The 18110-nt window shown below is 32.4% G+C and overlaps 1 non-coding gene across 1 annotated transcript; it reads right to left on the bottom strand.

Annotated features, from left to right (window-relative positions):
• Positions 1-508: 508 nt before the first annotated feature.
• On the bottom strand, positions 509-582 carry TRNAT-AGU. The gene has a single exon. It is a non-coding gene; the product is annotated as a tRNA-Thr (tRNA).
• Positions 583-18110: the final 17528 nt, after the last annotated feature.

An 18110-nucleotide genomic window follows, 5' to 3' on the forward strand; every position in this document is an offset into this window, starting at 1 on the left:
AGCTTATTCATTTGATCTTCCATATTATAATGCCGTAATTGATCATTGGCTCCTTAGCATCTAATTCTCTTCAAGCTTATTCATTTGATCTTCCATATTATAATGCCGTAATTGATCATTGGCTCCTTAGCATCTAATTCTCTTCAAGCTTATTCATTTGATCTTCCATAGTTGTCAACTTCTCCCTACTATATGCTAAGCCAAGCCGTTGTCAAGCCGTTGTTATCTCTCTCTTGCTTGCTTATATAATGTCTCTTTCCACTCGATCATACGTCCTAACCAAGCTTATTCATTTGATCTTCCATAGTTGTCAACTTCTCCCTACTATATGCTAAGCCAAGCCGTTGTTATCTCTCTCTTGCTTGCTTATATAATGTCTCTTTCAAAAATCTCTCTTTCCACTCGATCATACGTCGCTGTAACGCCGTAATCGAGCATCACTCACTGGCTCCTCAGCATCTTCAAGCTTCGATTAACGGGACAACTGAAATAATGGAGGGCAATAATGCTCTCTTGTTGAGAGTTAAACTCAAGACCTCCCGCTTACTAAACGAGCGCTCTAACCAACTGAGCTACAAGAGCTACTTAAAACTAAAAACATACCAATTCTTGAATCGCCAAACGAATAAACACCCATGCAACTAGGGAAGAGAACGGAAAAGACTACTATAGTACACTGTACATAGAATTAAGAGATATATTTATAGGAATGAGAAAAATAAGCAAAATACTAATATGTCTTTATAATGTAAACCCAAATCAAATAAAATTGTATTACGAAATAGATATGTTATGAAACTTAGATTGCTTGTTTACACATTTGGTTCATACTCCCCTGTGTTTGGGCTGGGCTGGTTTCCACGAATTCAGTGAATTCAGTAACAATATCATCAGGTTTCCATCCTCCCTTGTGTTTGGGTTGGGCTGGGTTGGGATGGTTTCCACGAATTATCATCAGGTTTCCATCGTTCATACTCCCCTGTGTTTGGGCTGGGCTGGTTTCCACGAATTCAGTAAATTCAGTAACAATATCATCATTTGAAAATATGTATTATGTATTCTACGTAGAACCTAAAGCTTTGGTAAACTTTTAGAATTCAGTCCAACAACATTGAATTTATTTATGCTCTTGTTGAGAGTTGAACTCAAGACCTCTCACTTACGAAACAAGTACTCTAACTAATTGAGTTACGAAAGCCACTTGAAAAAAATACGTATCGAAGACTAAAACGACAACCAAACAAATACTCGAACACTATATCTTAGGTTTTTGATTCCATGTTAACTTTATGAAAGGAAAAAAGAAAAACGACTAGGATATACATTGTATGTAAAATTGTATTATGAAATACATACTTAAGAAACCTATTTTGTTACACCTCAAATTTTGAGGCATCGAAAGATCGAGAGTGACTCAAATATACTATGCAATGCATGAAAATGAAAGAACAAGTAACAGAAAAACCAGTTACAAAAAATTTGTGCGAGTTCAAAACTTTACCAGCAATGTGATAAACTTGGAACGAGAATCAAACTCTATATTTACTGCCCAGTTCATGCAACGAGGGAACAAGATTGGGGGTACATTGAAGAGTTCATTCCCTCCAATTGGTATAGAGCCTATTGATTTTTATTTTGAATTAAAAGTAGTATAGTGGGTATTTGATTTCTCATATCTAAGATATATGTAATATTGTTTTGTAAAATTGATTGTTTTTGGCATATCGGTGTGACATTAGATTTACCGATTTGTTAGACAAATGTATACGGTTAGGTTCATTTGTAAATTGAAAAGTGACGGCGGCGGCCATGACGACGTTCATCCATTCGCAGTACAATTTAGAGTTTTGAAAGCCTAATTTTACTACATTTGAAATTGTTCCAAAAATTTAAAAAAAAAAAAAAAAATCTACCTTAAGAAGGGTTCTAAAAGGAAAATATGTATATTTGGAATTGTTCCAATAGGAGAAGTTCTCGATTTGGAATTGTTCCAACCCGGAAATAATTCTAATTTTTTTACATATGGAATAGTTCCATACGGAAAGATCTCAAACCCTAATTTTATTACATATGGAATAGTTACCTTTCAGAGATTTCTCGACCCCTAATTTTATTAGATTTGGAATTGGTTACAACAGGAATATTGAGATATAATATCTAGAGTATATATATTATTTATAATATATCTAACATCTAGAGTATATATTATTTATAGAATATATCTTAGATATTATATCTTAATATTCTTTATTTATGATTTGATTTACCGTATATTTTATTTTATTCTCAGTATTTAATTATTTTATATTTTCCTCATTTGTACTAGCTTGTATCCTATTTAAACGATATCAATATAATGATAATACACACCTTCGCAATTTCTATTTCTATTTCTCATTCTTAACATGGCATTAGAGTACTGATCTTGGTATTCTTAAATATCAAAATTTTCTCTATGCCGGAATCAGCCAGATCCAGCTTCAAAAATTCGAATGTTGATTCAACATATCCTTATTATATTCACCACTTTGATCAGCCAGAATATTCACTTGTTCCAATCAAATTCAATAGAACAAATTATCAATCTTGGAATAAATCAGTTATGCGTGCTCTCATTGCCAAAAAGAAAATTGGCTTCATTGATGGCACAATTGAAGAACCATCTCAAGATGCAAATTCAATTGAATTTGAACTATGGAATCAGTGCAACAGTATGATAATGTCTTAGTTAACTCATTCATTTGAAGCAGATATCGCTGTATTATTCACGCCAAGACAGCTCATCAAGTGTGGGTTGATCTTCACGATCAATTCTCACAAAAGAATGGTCCAGCAATTTTTCAGATACAAAGATCTATAAGAATGATGTCAAAGGGAACCATGACACTGTCAGTATATTTCACCAAGCTCAAAGCACTCTGGGATAAATTGAAAGCATACCGCACACCATTTACCTGTAATCAACATTAAATACATGTTGATCAACACGAAGAAGACAAGTTGATGCAACTACTTAAGGGACTCAATGAATCTTATAAAACGATGAGATCTAACATATTGATGATGACTCCATTACCTAATGTGAGACAAACCTATTCATTACTTGTACAAGAAGAGATGTAGCGTCAAGTAACTTCTGAACCTACTGAGAATTTCTCGATTGCATCAGCAGTGCAGAAGAAAACAACATATTCAAAACTCGCGAAGGATAAATCATGTGAACACTGCAATAAAAGTGGTCATACAATTGATGAGTGTCGATTCCTTAAGTTTCACTGTAAACTTTGTGATAGAAGAGGACATACAAAATATCGATGTCAACAGAAAAATAATTCTAGAAGGGCAGTACAAATCAATCAACACAACAAATCGAAGATATTGATCATTTGCAAATATGGCCGATGTTTCTCAGTTGAATACAGAAGAACAGTCACCTAATTTCATCCCAAATTTTTCTTCTAGGCAATTACAACAGATTGTACAAGCCTTATCTACACTTAATTATCGACCTTTTGGTAATTCTGATAATAACATCAATGTTGTAGGTTTGTTTCCAGTATCTACATTATCTATTAACTCTACGAGTTTTAATCCATGGATTCTCGATAGTGGAGCTACAGATCATATAGTATCCAAAGCTTCTGTTATGACTGAACCAAAGGCTACCACCATATCTACCATAAATTTGCCTAATGGAGGGACAACACATGTGTCACATACCGGCAATGTTTCTTTTATTCCTGACCTTAAATTAAACAATGCTTTATGTGTGCCTTCATTCAACTTAAACCTAATGTCCATTACCAATGACTTGAAATGTTATGTGACCTTTTATCCTGATTCTTGTGTATGCAGGACTGGGCTATGGGGAAGATGATTGGCTCGGGTAAACAACTCGGAGGTCTCTATCATATTTCTTCATCTCCAATCAAGTCTTCAGCAAATCAAGTATCTCAGTCATCTGATTTGTGGCAATTACGCCTAGGTCATCCTTCTCCTTCTCGTTTTAAATTTCTAGCTGAAAAATTGCATCTTAATAATGCTACTCGTTTTCATAATTGTAGTATTTGCCCATTAGCAAAACAAACTAGGTTGTCTTTCCCAAAAAGTTCAATAACAACCCATTCTGCCTTTGATTTTTTACATTGTGATGTTTGGGGACCACATAAAATTCCAACCCATTCTGGTTTTTCGTTTTTTGTCACTATTGTTGATGATTTTACTCGATATACTTGGGTTTTTCTTATGCAACACAAATCAGAAGTACACCATTTGTTAGTAAACTTTGTTAAATTCGTTCAAACTCAATTTCATACTACTATCAAGATAGTTAGATCAGACAATGGGACTGAATTCCTATCTTTGCAACCATTTTTTACTTCTTGTGGCATTGAATTTCAGCGCACTTGTGTCTATACTTCACAACAAAATGGAGTCATAGAACGTAAGCATCGTCATATCCTAAATGTAGCTAGGTCTCTTCTTTTTCGGTTACAGGTTCCACTTAATTTTTGGGGAGAATGCATTTTAACGGTTGTTTATCTTATAAATAGAACACCATCACCATTGTTATCTAACAAGACACCTTTTGAAGCACTCTACAAACGACACCCTACATTTCACCATCTTAAAGTTTTTGGTTGTAAGTGTTATGCAACTATAGTACATCCTAAGCAAAAATTTGAACCTCGGGCAATTCCTTGTGTTTTCATAGGATATCCTTGTGGTCACAAAGGTTACAAGTTGTATGACATGCAATCTAAATTCTTTATTAGCCGTGATGTTAAATTTTGTGAAGATGATTTTTCTTTTTCATCAACTTCACAAACTTTGACATTAGCTTCTTCAACTCCCATTTTACCATTTCATGATCCACCCTACTCAAACATCCATTCTAATCCTTCTATCCCTTCGTCGTCTCCTCCGCCTCCTATTCCTTCTCCAAATTCATCAGTTCTAGATTCACCAGATTCACCCACTAAATCTAATCTTATCCCATTTGATACATCAGTTCCACTCCGACGTTCTACTCGTACCAAACAACCTCCAGCTTATTATAATGATTCTGAGATGTCTTCTGGAGCCAATCATTTAACCTCTAGCTCAAGTCCCACACTGGCACCAGGTATCCCCTTCATCATTACCTTTCATTCTCTCGTTTTTCTTCTACTCAACGTGCTTTTCTAGCTCTTATTACAGCCTAGACAGAACCTAAAACCTATGATGAGGCAGTTGGCAATCCATTATGGTAGCAGACTATGAATGATGAAATTGCAGCTTTGGAACGTAATCATACTTGGTCTCTCGTTCCTCTACCACCTAGCCATAAACCTATTGGTTGTCGTTGGGTGTACAAGATTAAACACAACTCTGATGGTTCTGTTGAACGCTATAAAGCTCGACTGGTAGCAAAGGGATACACTCAGGTTGAAGGTGTTGATTACAAAGAGACATTTTCTCCTACAGCGAAACTTACTACACTTCGTTGCTTACTCACTATTGCCGCTGCTCGAAAATGGTTCACTCATCAGTTGGATGTTCAAAATGCCTTTCTCCATGGTAATCTAGATGAGGAAGTCTATATGTCTTTACCACGAGGTATTCGCCGACAGGGGGAGAATACGGTATTTCGGCTCCATAAATCTCTTTATAGTTTAAAACAGGCTTCTCGCAATTGGTTCTCCATATTCTCTACCACTATACAAAATGCAGGCTACACTCAGTCCAAAGCAGATTACTCTTTATTTACTAAGAGTAAAGGTACTTCTTTCACTGCAGCTCTTATCTATGTTGATGATATTCTGTTGACAGGCAATGATCTCAAAGAAATTCAAAGTCTCAAGACTAGTTTACTCGAGAAATTTCTTATCAAAGATTTAGGGAATTTGAAATATTTCCTAGGTATTGAATTTTCTAGGTCTAGAAAAGAAATCTTGATGTCTCAAAGAAAGTATGCTCTAGACATTCTTCAAGACACAGGTCTTACAGGAGTACGTCCAGAAAAATTTCCTTGGAGCAAAATCTGAAACTTTCTTCAACAGAAGGAGAAAAGTTGAATGATCCAAGTAAATACAGACGGTTGGTTGGCAGATTAATATATTTAACCGTTACTAGGCCTGACATAGTGTATTCAGTTAGTATGCTTAGTCAATTTATGCATGAACCAAGAAAACCACATTGGGAGGCAGCTCTTCAAGTTCTAAGATACATCAAAGGTACTCCTGGTCAAGGACTTCTACTACCATCTGAAAATAACTTGAGATTACAAGCATATTGCAATTCAGATTGAGGTCGATGTCAAACTTCCAGATGGTCTATTTCTAGGTTCTGCATTTTCCTTGGAAATTCAATTATTTCTTGGAAGTCAAAAAAACAAACCAATGTGTCCAGATCATCAGCAGAAGCCGAGTATCGAGCTATGGCAAATACTTGTTTAGAGTTAACTTGGTTAAGATACATTCTCCAAGACTTGAAAGTTTCACTGTCCGAACCAACATTATTGTACTGTGATAATCAAGCAGCATTACACATAGCAGCTAATCCAGTTTTTCACGAACGTACGAAACACATTGAAATAGATTGTCATATAGTTTGAGAAAAATTACAAGCTGGAATCTTCAAACCGTGTTATGTTTCGACTAAAATGCAATTGACAGATATTTTCACTAAAGCTTTGGGAAGACATCAATTTGATTTTTTGAAAGACAAGTTGGGTATGATTGACATACACTCTCCAACTTGAGGGGGAGTATTGAGATATAATATCTAGAGTATATATTATTTATAGAATATATCTAATATATATTAGTTATAGAATATATCTTAGATATTATATCTTAATATTCTTTGTTTATGATTTGATATAACGTATATTTTATTTTATTCTTAGTATTTAATTATTTTATATTTTCCTCATTTGTACTAGCTTGTATCATATTTAAAAGATATCAATATCAATGATAATACACACCTTCCCAATTTCTATTTCTATTTCTCATTCTTAACAAGGAAAGATCTTAAAATCTAGTTTTATTAAATTTGGAATTGTTCCAAACATAAAAGATCTTGAAAATCAAGATATGTCTTCCATCTAAATTAGTGTAATTTAATTCATTTTCAATTTCTAGGATATGCCAGACATGCCGATCAATTTTGATTTGTTTTTAATTTAATTATGCATATGATGTATGTTTTAAATTGATTGATTGAATGCATACTATATGTCATTTAGTTTAAAATCCCATTATAGGTTAAGCATAATCATGCATTTTTAATTGCTTTTCTAAATACAAATGTTATATTTGAAAATTTTTTATTAGGTTGTTTTCTTATAGAAATAAGATGATTTCCTAATTAGGATGTATTTTCCATATGCATTTGAGTAGAATTGATGTGCTTGGAAAATTAAATTAGGATATTTATTTCTTAAATTGAATGCTTGATATTTACCTAATACGATTATGGTTTGTTCTAATATATTAGACTTTTAAGTAATCTATTAAATTTAATTTTAAAGGGTTTAAAATGCTAGATTTTTAAGATTATTGAAGAAGGGAATTAGTTTTCAATAGGATTAAAAACAGTTTAATTAATTCATTAATCTTGTAATTAATAGTTAATTAAAGATGAATGAATTTTAAATAAAAATTGACTACAAGGGAACTCTGTCTAAGGAAGGTTCTGGATAGGCTGAGGTATTTAAGCTGACAGAAATGGAACACCTCTACCTCGGAGAGAGTTGAATTAGTCAAATTTTATTTAATTTCATTAAGCAAGCTCATGATGTGATTAGTTTTTTTTAATAGTTTAAAAACTTGGCAATTCACATTAAAAGCAATCCAACCTAACATAAGGTGGAGAAGGACATTATGAACGGGTAGATTGGAAACTTAGATAAATGAGATTAGCCTAATTTGTCTGAGTAATAGAAAAGCCTATTTCAAAATACTTATGTGGAGAAGGACATCTGCCAGTATAAAGATATTAAGGACACATGTTAGGATATCCTACGTTCTCTATTATTGATTCACACCGTGAGATTCATGCGGGGCCTTGTGGCGGTTTTTGGACCGTCCCCTACCGAAGGTGTTTGCATGAGTGAATATCAAGGTGTGTTAAGGATATTTAGTAATAAATTATAGTTTACCATATATATTATATTTGATATTTTATTATAAGGCAAATATCTAACATTTGCCTTATTACTATAGTATCTTTCCATTTATTGTTATTTCCATTTATTACTATTTCCATATCCTTGTNTTTGCCTTATTACTATAGTATCTTTCCATTTATTGTTATTTCCATTTATTACTATTTCCATATCCTTATAATTTATTTGATTATAAATAAGATAACTTTCACACCATTTAGGTGTGGTGGATTAAGCAAACATTCACATGGTATCAGAGCCATTTTGGTTTAGCAACCCGGATTCTTTCTTTTCAATGGCTTTTGAAATCTTCTACTGTTCTTCTCCACCACCACTGTTGTCTTTGATGCCGCAGGGGCAGTCGTCATGGCTGTCACATGCAGAGTCGATTGATTATTCTTCGGCTCCACCTTTTTGACCTCCAAATCATCATTCGCCATACTCTGTACATACAACCTCACCTTTTCCAAACATAGCCTCTTTCATTTTCTTCCCAATTTTTCCCTTCATCATTCATCCTTCGCAAAAACCCTAATCTTAGGATCTTCATCAGCATCCCTCTTCGAAAATATACAGAATCTCAATAAGCCCATCGACCTTCTGCAGAGATTTACCTTTGGAATCTGGGCGCCGCACTGGCATCTTCGCCAACCAAGTTGCCGCCGCCCTTCTCGCCAAAATTGGCTCCTTCGCCCCAATGTGGCGACTCTTCCAGCTGCCCTTCTCGCCAAAATTGGCTCATTCGCCCAATGTGGCGACTCTTCCGGCTTCAACATTGTCTTTGTCCCTTGCTCTAGGTTTCCCCTTCTACTTCTTGGGGTTAGACATATTCTCACCAGAGCCAAGTCAGCATCGTCGCTAAGCGACAATCCCTCTTCATGGGTTAGACATATTCTCACCGAAGCCAAGGCAGCATTGCCGCTGAGCAGCGATCTCTCTGCAGTTTTCGATGGCCAAGAAAGTGTTTCTCTACGCCTCCTCTGAACCAAGTTGTTAACATCTTCGCGAAAAGTGTTTCTCAACCTCTTTGAATTTTTCAGATTCAAGCTTCACGTTCGTTTAAATCCGACGCTTAGCTTGCGGTGGGGTGTTAAGGATATTTAGTAATAAATTATAGTTTACCATATATATTATATTTGATATTTTATTATAAGGCAAATATCTAACATTTGCCTTATTACTATAGTATCTTTCCATTTATTGTTATTTCCATTTATTACTATTTCCATATCCTTGTAATTTATTTGATTATAAATAAGATAACTTTCACACCATTTAGGTGTGGTGGATTAAGCAAACATTCACAAGGTGAATCTTGAGAAAGTATTTATAGTAAATGGGAGAAGGAAATGTGTCAACATATCCTATGGTCTTCATCATTGGTTCATAACGTGAGATCCGGGCCTCATGGCGACTTTTGGACCGTCCCCATACGGAAGGTGTTTGCATGGGTCAATATCAGGGTGAACTCTTGAGAAGGATAAGATAGTAATTATATTTCCAATACTTGACCTACCCTACGGCGGCACTTGTTGGTATAAAATTACAAAATCTAAAATGATGGGTTACATTTACGAATAGATTTTTAAGGTTGTTAATGATGTTCTTGACCGAACTAATGGTAACTAAATATTATAGGAATAAGAGTTATTCTGATATAATGTTTGGTTGAGATTGTCTCAGTTTAGTGAAGGAACACTTGACCTACTACGATCGCACTTGTTCTAAATCACTAAAGTACCATAGCATTAGAAATGATTTATAGGGTTCATTTTATAAAATTGTTTATTCTCCTGTTGAAATTGGATAGTTGATTGTTTGTAATTAAATAATATTTTATATATTTCAAATATAATGTTCAAGATCTCTCAATTGTTAATTTTCACTACGGTAAGTTATTTTGAGAAAATTTTAATACTTGAAAAAATAATACTAGCACTATGATGGAAGTGTATGATTTTTTCATGATTGATGAATCAAAGGTGATGAGAAAGCTTTGTTCATATCTTGGATGTCATGACTAAAAGATAAGAAAATGACAAAAACATATGAGATGTTTAAGTCCATAAAAGCTAAATTTAGATAATTATTTAAATGATCTCCAAATTAAGTATTATAAAATTCTAAAAAAAATTTTATGGCGGAAGCTATTGATAGGAAATAGTTCCAAATTAAGTATTATAAAATTCAAGAAAAATTTTATGATTGAAGCTATTGACCGGAAATAGTTCCTAGCTTATAGTGCAAGAAATTTTCAAAATTACTCTATAAATTTGATTTACTAGATTTTTGGTGGAGATTAGGTGCTACCAGTGATAGTTGATATAAGATCTACTATCAAGATTTGTTTTTCATTACACTTGATATGTAATTCTTGGAAAATACTTGATGATGTAGATGTCAGAATTTAGTGCAACTTATTCCTTTGAATTAGTTATAGAATATATGATATTCATAATCATTTAATATTTGAAGAATATATTAGTTAGGAAACATATATTAGATATTTTAAATTTGAATACTAGTATATTTTATTTTATTCGGTAGATTTAGTTAGTTTATATTTTTGGGTATTAGGGTGTAAGGTTTAGTTGATAGTAGGAGAACATTATGTACTAAAATTAGTCAATAGTACGAGAACATTATGTACTAAAATTAGTTGATAGTAGGAGAAGGACATCTGTCAATAGTAGAAGAACATTATGTACTAAAATTAGTTGATAGAAGGTGGAATTTATTTCCAACTCTCAACATAATACAATTTTGTAAAATTGTGATGTAAGAGGAGAAAACAATACTATATTATATATAGTCATGTATTAAAAAAAATTATACACTATTATTGAACTCTTGTTAGGATATGCAACCGGGATTGCATAGTGAACATGATTGCCTTCAAAATTGTCTATGAGACAATTTTTGGAATTATGGAAATGTAGTAAACTTAGTTTACACCACTTCAATAATTGTAATCAAGTATATATGCTAAGACAAATATGTTCAAAATTATGCCTAAGTATAGGCTACTCCTAAAGAGAAACAAAATAGTCTTTTATTTAATTCTAAATAGAAAAACATATTGATATGACAAAGGTAATTTTCTAAAGAAGTTCATAGAAAGACATACACCTATAATAAGGTGAGATAGTGTTAATTAAATAGTTCCAAGTGAAGCCCTTAATAGTTAACCAAAGTTGTTAACAATTTAATTTTGTTTGAGAGTCAAGTGGATCCTAGTCATTAATTCGATAAGTCTCATCGTAGTGGGAGAATTATGAGATGATTCAATCCTAATAAAATTCAAATTGTCATGTTAGATGACCAATTTAAGGACATATTACCCTCAAAATAGTTATGAGGGATGATGACGAAGGATAAATATTTTAAAGACATATAATCAAGAGATTCGTAGATATTTTTGATGAGGTTAAACTCATACGATATGAATTGACCTACAAAAGGAAAATTATGTATAGATAAGAAGATACAGATTTTCAAAACAGGACTCAAGATAAAGAGTTGAACTTAATAGGAGAAAGTAGTTAGAAGTAAACTTTCTCTCATGTTGTAATTCTAGAGTCTATTATTGTTCTCTAATTCATTTTTGTATATACGAGATATGTTAAATGAATATTTAGAATTCTTTTGTGAAAAGAAATCTAAGAGGATACATCTGCCCATAATATTATATGGATTTATTATTAAAAATCAAAAGCAAAAGGTTTGCTAAAGGAGTGATTTCTAAAATGAATTTAACCTACAGATTTTTTTAATAGAAGGTTTGATAACCTATAACTTTAAATAAATTGTATTGTAATGAGCTTGTCAAAAAAATTACTAATTGATTAGTGAATTTTCTCAATTTTTTTTAGGTCGGAGACATATTACTCCTTATGAATTGATGTGATCTTTTAATCTAACATATATAGATGACTATCTAACCAATTCTAAATAAGTGATTTGGAATAATTTTGTATCTCCTAAGAATAGAGATTTAAGGATAAACTTTAATATTGTCTCATATATATTATATTGACAAAATTGTCAAATATTTGATGCAAGACTTCAAAGAATGATAATGATCATTGAAACATGAATTAGAGGAATAGTATCCTAAGTAACCTCAAATGTTGAGAGTATGATTAATTATCTTACTTGAGTGGGAGATAATTAATGCATAGATGAGAATTAACGTTAAATATACAATTAATTAGATTATATTAGTTAAACTAATGTATGACCATTAAGTGAAAAATTAAAGTTTTCTCAAAGTATCCATGGATAATGAGAATTTTTTTATTTTGTGTATGGAGTTAAAGATTTGATCTTTAAGTGATACACTAGTTACATAAATTTAGAAAATTTATGTTAAGATGAATTTTACCTTAGATTGTGAAGTATGGTATACAAGCGGAAAATATTTTGCTTTTAAAGCAACAAAATGACTTGTATGACTATAATAATTTCTTAAACATTTGAAAGGTGTTTCACATGTGATTTAGTTATCACTTTCATTGTGATGATAGTGATACAAAGACTAATATTAAGAAAATTATAAAAGATCAATCTATAAAGAATGATATTGAGAGAGAAAGCATCGTGGTAGTGACCAAAATGACTTTTAATGATAATTATTTTATTTTATATAAAAGGACTCTCTAGACTAAAGTGTTTGAGGGTCATCTAGAATGTCTAGGATTACGAGACATGTCTCATTTTCAATAGGGCAAGTGAGAGAACATGTTGGGTATAGAGCAAGTGGGAGATTGTTGGGATTTATGCCCTAAAGCCTCCTAATTAATTTACTTTTTAACTATAATTTTTATTATTTTAGTTGTAATTTAATTGTTATCTATGGTATCAAAATCCAAGGTTATTAATGTAATCTTGAACAGTATGTGGTTGACATGCAAGAGGATCTTGTAATAACCTAAAGAGTCTATATATATGGATAAAGTTGGGTGCTCTATCCTGGTAACACTATTGATATGACTCACTTTATAATCGTTACAAATGATTTGATTCAAATCGTTCATGTGAAGATATGTAAGTGGGGGTATCCTATACAATGAGTTTGTATAAGACTGAACTAAGAAATATTTAATCTTTCTTTATAAATCCGTTAATTGAGAAGATTAATATTTCACATGATGATCATATGCGACTCGATCTTAATCTTGAGTGAGTTATGAACTCCTTCCTGTGAGAGCTTGTCCTTTAATTTACATGGGTGAGAATGACTCTTTTAACCGATTTAATATGCCTACCATTTTAGGGACATACCATACTTTGAGACAAGTCATTTTGTTGCTTTATTATAGTCATACAAGTCATGTTAAGCGTATGCCTACCATTTTAAGCATGTTTAGTTTCAAACAATATTATGATTGGCGATCTCTTGAAATTTTCTTAACAAACATGTGAGTAAAGACAAAATATGTTAAAAACAACTCATGTTGATTTGTAAAAATAATCTCCCTTCTTGGAAACACCTCATGAGGAGTAAATAATGTGGTCATATTGCAAAAGATGTCGGAAAATGCTGGAGCCATTGGGTGTCGAATCTCCTAACTATATCCGTCCCATATCGCACAGATCCATCATTATTGTTAAAGAAGAATTGACATTAGAGGTGACTAATCCAGCAAGTCATGTCCTTAAATTTATCTTTTTCGTCAATCGTGTAATTTTAGTTGCAACTTTTGGATATGACTTGAAAAAATTTAGGTTTCAGATTAGAAAATTAAGTGACAAGTATTAATATGTATTTTAGGAATTTACATTTAATATCGAATTATCTACCTATTTATCCGACCAAGTTTAGTTTTAGGAAAAATGTAGTCCAAAAAAAATTAAATATCAAAATAGCTAAATGTTCTAGGAGTTTAATGTACAAGAACTCATCAAAATTGGCCCAAATCCGTGGTAAATAAGGTCAGAAAACAACAGAAATCACAAAAGAGAGAAGATAAAAACAAAACTTGGTCTCTGATGTTATGTTTAGTGTTTTCAAGTCTTAAAATAAGTTGGGTCGAGTTGAGATATTTTTTAGGCCTAACGCAGTTAATTGGATCATAAATTTATTAACTCAAACAACCTTTTATTACATAATTAATCTTTTAATTTTATTGTTTAGAATAATATCTTTAAGTAAAAATGGGAACTAAGCCCATTGGAAATGGCAAATGGTACCCATGCTAAGATTTGGACCAGGATTTCAAATTTGGATTCAGCAACTAATTCCCTTGACATTCTCCTGCATCTACCATGACATACCTATATTACCAACTTATCTTGAATTGCTTGTAAGAGTGAAAACTATCCACACAAACCAACACGATCTTTTTGCAGCATGCTTTTTCCTTACTCACATGCCTCCTAAGATCTAATCTCATACCTAAAATTTGGACAAGGATTTGGAATCCAAATTTGGCATCTGATGGCCCCCACAATTCCTTGCATCTTCAATGATAGGGTCACATTAGTTACTTGTTTTGAATTGCTCCTAGGAGTCCACAATTCCTTGCATCTTCAATGATAGGGTCACATTAGTTACTTGTTTTGAATTGCTCCTAGGAGTGAAAACTATCTCTAAAAATCAAGTTGCCTACTTTTGGTGGTTCAATCATAAGACTCAAAAGTTAAGCGTGTTTAGTTTCGAACAATATTATGTTTGGCGACCTCTTGAAATTTTCTTAACAAACATGTGGGTAAAGCAAAATATGCTAAAAATATTATGTTTGGCGACCTCTTGAAATTTTCTTAACAAACATGTGGGTAAAGCAAAATATGCTAAAAAAAAACAACTCATGTTGATCCGTAAGAATAATCTCCTTTCTTAGAAACACTTCATGAGGAGTAAATAATGTGGTCATATTGCAAAAGATGTCGGAAAATGCTGGAGCCATTGGGTGTCAAATTCATACTAAAAAAATTTGTTCAAATCCTGTTCATGAGACATTACACTAATCGGTTTAAGAGGTTCTTGCTTTTTTTTTTTTTTTTTTTTCTGGAGATGTAATCCGTTTCATGCCTCCTAAGATGTAATCGGTTTCGAGAATTCTCTCGAGATGTAATTTCATTCTCTAGAGAAAGGGAGAGAGATTGGTCTGTTTGCCTCAACCTGAGAGTCTATTATAGAGACTCTTAAAGAATTTTTGCCAAATAATATATTTGCATATTTAATATTAATACAAACTATATTTAAATATTATAAGATATCCTACTATATATTTAATTAATTTGAATCTCATTCAAATTTCAAATATATTTTTATTTAATGGGTCATACCTCAATTTAATATTTAATTGTATCACATACAATAAATATATTTTTCTTTTTTTAATATATTTAATATATTAAATATTAATTTGAAACCTTCAAATTAAATATATTTTCTCAATTTATTCAATATATCTAATATATTAAATATTAGTTTGACATTTCAAATTAAATTTATTTTCTCCTTTATATTAATATATCTAATATATTAAATACCAATTTGAACACTTCAAATTTTCTTTCAAATAAATTGAACCTTTAGCATTACTATGAACTAGCAAGGAAACCTTATGGACCTACAGATCATAATGATACAAAATTAATTAATTAAACTCTTTAATTAATCAATTTCCATTCATTAACTATAGGTCACTCCACAATAGACCTAGAGTTGCACTCTTATGCACTGTAAGACAAGTTATGTCCATTGATATAATCATTACAAGCAAGTCGATCCTTCACGAGTTGTTCATAACTACAGTTGGGTCAAAAGTCCGTTTTACCATTGTAATTACATTTTTCAACTTGAGTATCACTGATTAACTAATAAACAATTTGTTTATGATCCAATCATAAACCAAGTCCCTCTCGGGCCAGTGAGAAGGTGGGGCCCCATTGTTCAAGTACCGAAATCAGTATTTAAGAAAACAACTCATCTAGTTTCCTCATATGGAAAGGAATGAATTTCATCTCATGATATTATGTTCTAAACTCCCTATTTGGTCAAGTCCCTAAAATGGTAGGCATATTAAATCGGCCTAAAGAGCCACTCTCACCCATGTAAATCAAAGGCAAGCCCTCAAAGGCAGGAGTTCATAACTCATTCAGGATTAAGATCGACTCGCATATGATCATCGTGTGAAATATTAATCTTCTCAATTAATGGATTTATAAAGAGAGATTAAACATTTCTTGGTCCAGTCTTATACAAACTCATTGTATAGGGTACCCCCACTTACATGTCTCCACATGAATGATTTGAATCAAATCATTTGTAACGATTACAAAGTGGGCCGTATCAATAGTGTTACCCGGATAAGGCATCCAAATTTATCCATATACTATAGACTCTTTAGGTTATTACTTGAACCTCTTGTATGTCAACCAAATATTGTTCAAGATTACATTAATAACCTTGGATTTTCATACAATGGATAACAATTAAATTATAAATAAAATAATAAAATTAGTGTTAAAAACTAAATAATTAATTATGAGGCTTTAGGGCATAAATCCTAACAAATATGACATGTATTAAGTGACAACTATATGTACGTAGTCTAGAAAAATGCCTCAAGTCGACAATTCCTCTATGACTTCTAAGCTCTCGAGAACCCTATCGCCACGATCGGTAGCTTCACGGACCTGAAAAAGAAATGTAAATAGGAATGAGTATAAATATATTTAGTAAGCAACATACTTATAGGCTCTTATCGCATCCATGTCATAGTAGGGAACCACCAGCTTACTCTATAGGCTCGAGTTTCAATCATCTTGGTACACACACCTTGGCAGAAGATTTAACCTTCGTAGCGGTATCTAACGTCTAAGGATGAGGCGCTACCACATATAACTTTGTACCAGGTGAGGAACATGGCGAGTGCCAGCCTGCTCGTCGTCCATGGAGAAGTGAACTGGCGAACCCATCGCACAGGCCATGAGATCGCCCAAGGTTGGGGCGTGCTACTTTCCGATACAAGCCAGCTCGACAAGTTATTGATGGTGTTAATATAACACATGCGGAAGCAATTTGGATCTTAGGCACTCTTAGAACATCAGCTATAGTAAATAACTAGCATGTTCATAAGTACTAAAACTCAAGATGTTAGTACTAACCTTTTGTAGTTCAAATTCCTTTTTCTCACGAACCGGTTTCGAACCACCACTAGTGTCTTCTCCACTATTCTCCGGCCTTAGAACAGGATTGTGGAATCCGGTGAGTGACTAAACTTGGGAAGGATTTAGTATATATGAAGAGAGAGTTTGTGAGAGTTTTTCTCAAGGTTTTTCCAAGGGAGAAGTTCCATATACCTTGATCACTCTATTTATAGAGTTATATTTGCATGTTTATGCAAATTTGACATCACCAAATTTTGACACTCAAAATTCTACTCAAATGTTTGGGATTATGTGGCAAGCATGCAAGTTTCAGTTCACCAAATTTTGACACTCAAATTTGTAGAGTTTATTTAGCAAACATGTCAGTTTGGTTAAACTAAATTTTGACATCTCAAAATTCTATTAACTCATATTTTTCCATGAAGTGAAGTCAACCTTTTGACTTTCTTCATTTTAATTCAACAATTAATTTGAATAATTAATTTTAAATTAAAGTAATATTAAATGATTAATTAAACTATTTAATTAATATTTAATATTAATTCAAATGCCAATCTCAATCGATTCCGACTCATATTTGATTAAAATATTTAAATCTTATTTAAATATCTCAGATTCTCTCTTTTTGTTTAATTCGTAAATAAAACAAAAATGCTATTAAATATATCGTATATATGTAGCGCATATTCCTTAATTTGAATTCGAACACTTCGAACTCACTCGTCATACTGTTCTATGGTTTAGTCCGATATGAGCGAGCAGAGGAACCTAATGGACCTATAGATCATGGGCTCCAACGATCCAAGATTAACCGGTTAAACTCATTAATCTTGTTAAC

Source organism: Cucurbita moschata, unplaced genomic scaffold (assembly GCF_002738365.1).
Source record: "Cucurbita moschata cultivar Rifu unplaced genomic scaffold, Cmos_1.0 Cmo_Scf00053, whole genome shotgun sequence".
Lineage (NCBI taxonomy): Eukaryota > Viridiplantae > Streptophyta > Magnoliopsida > Cucurbitales > Cucurbitaceae > Cucurbita > Cucurbita moschata.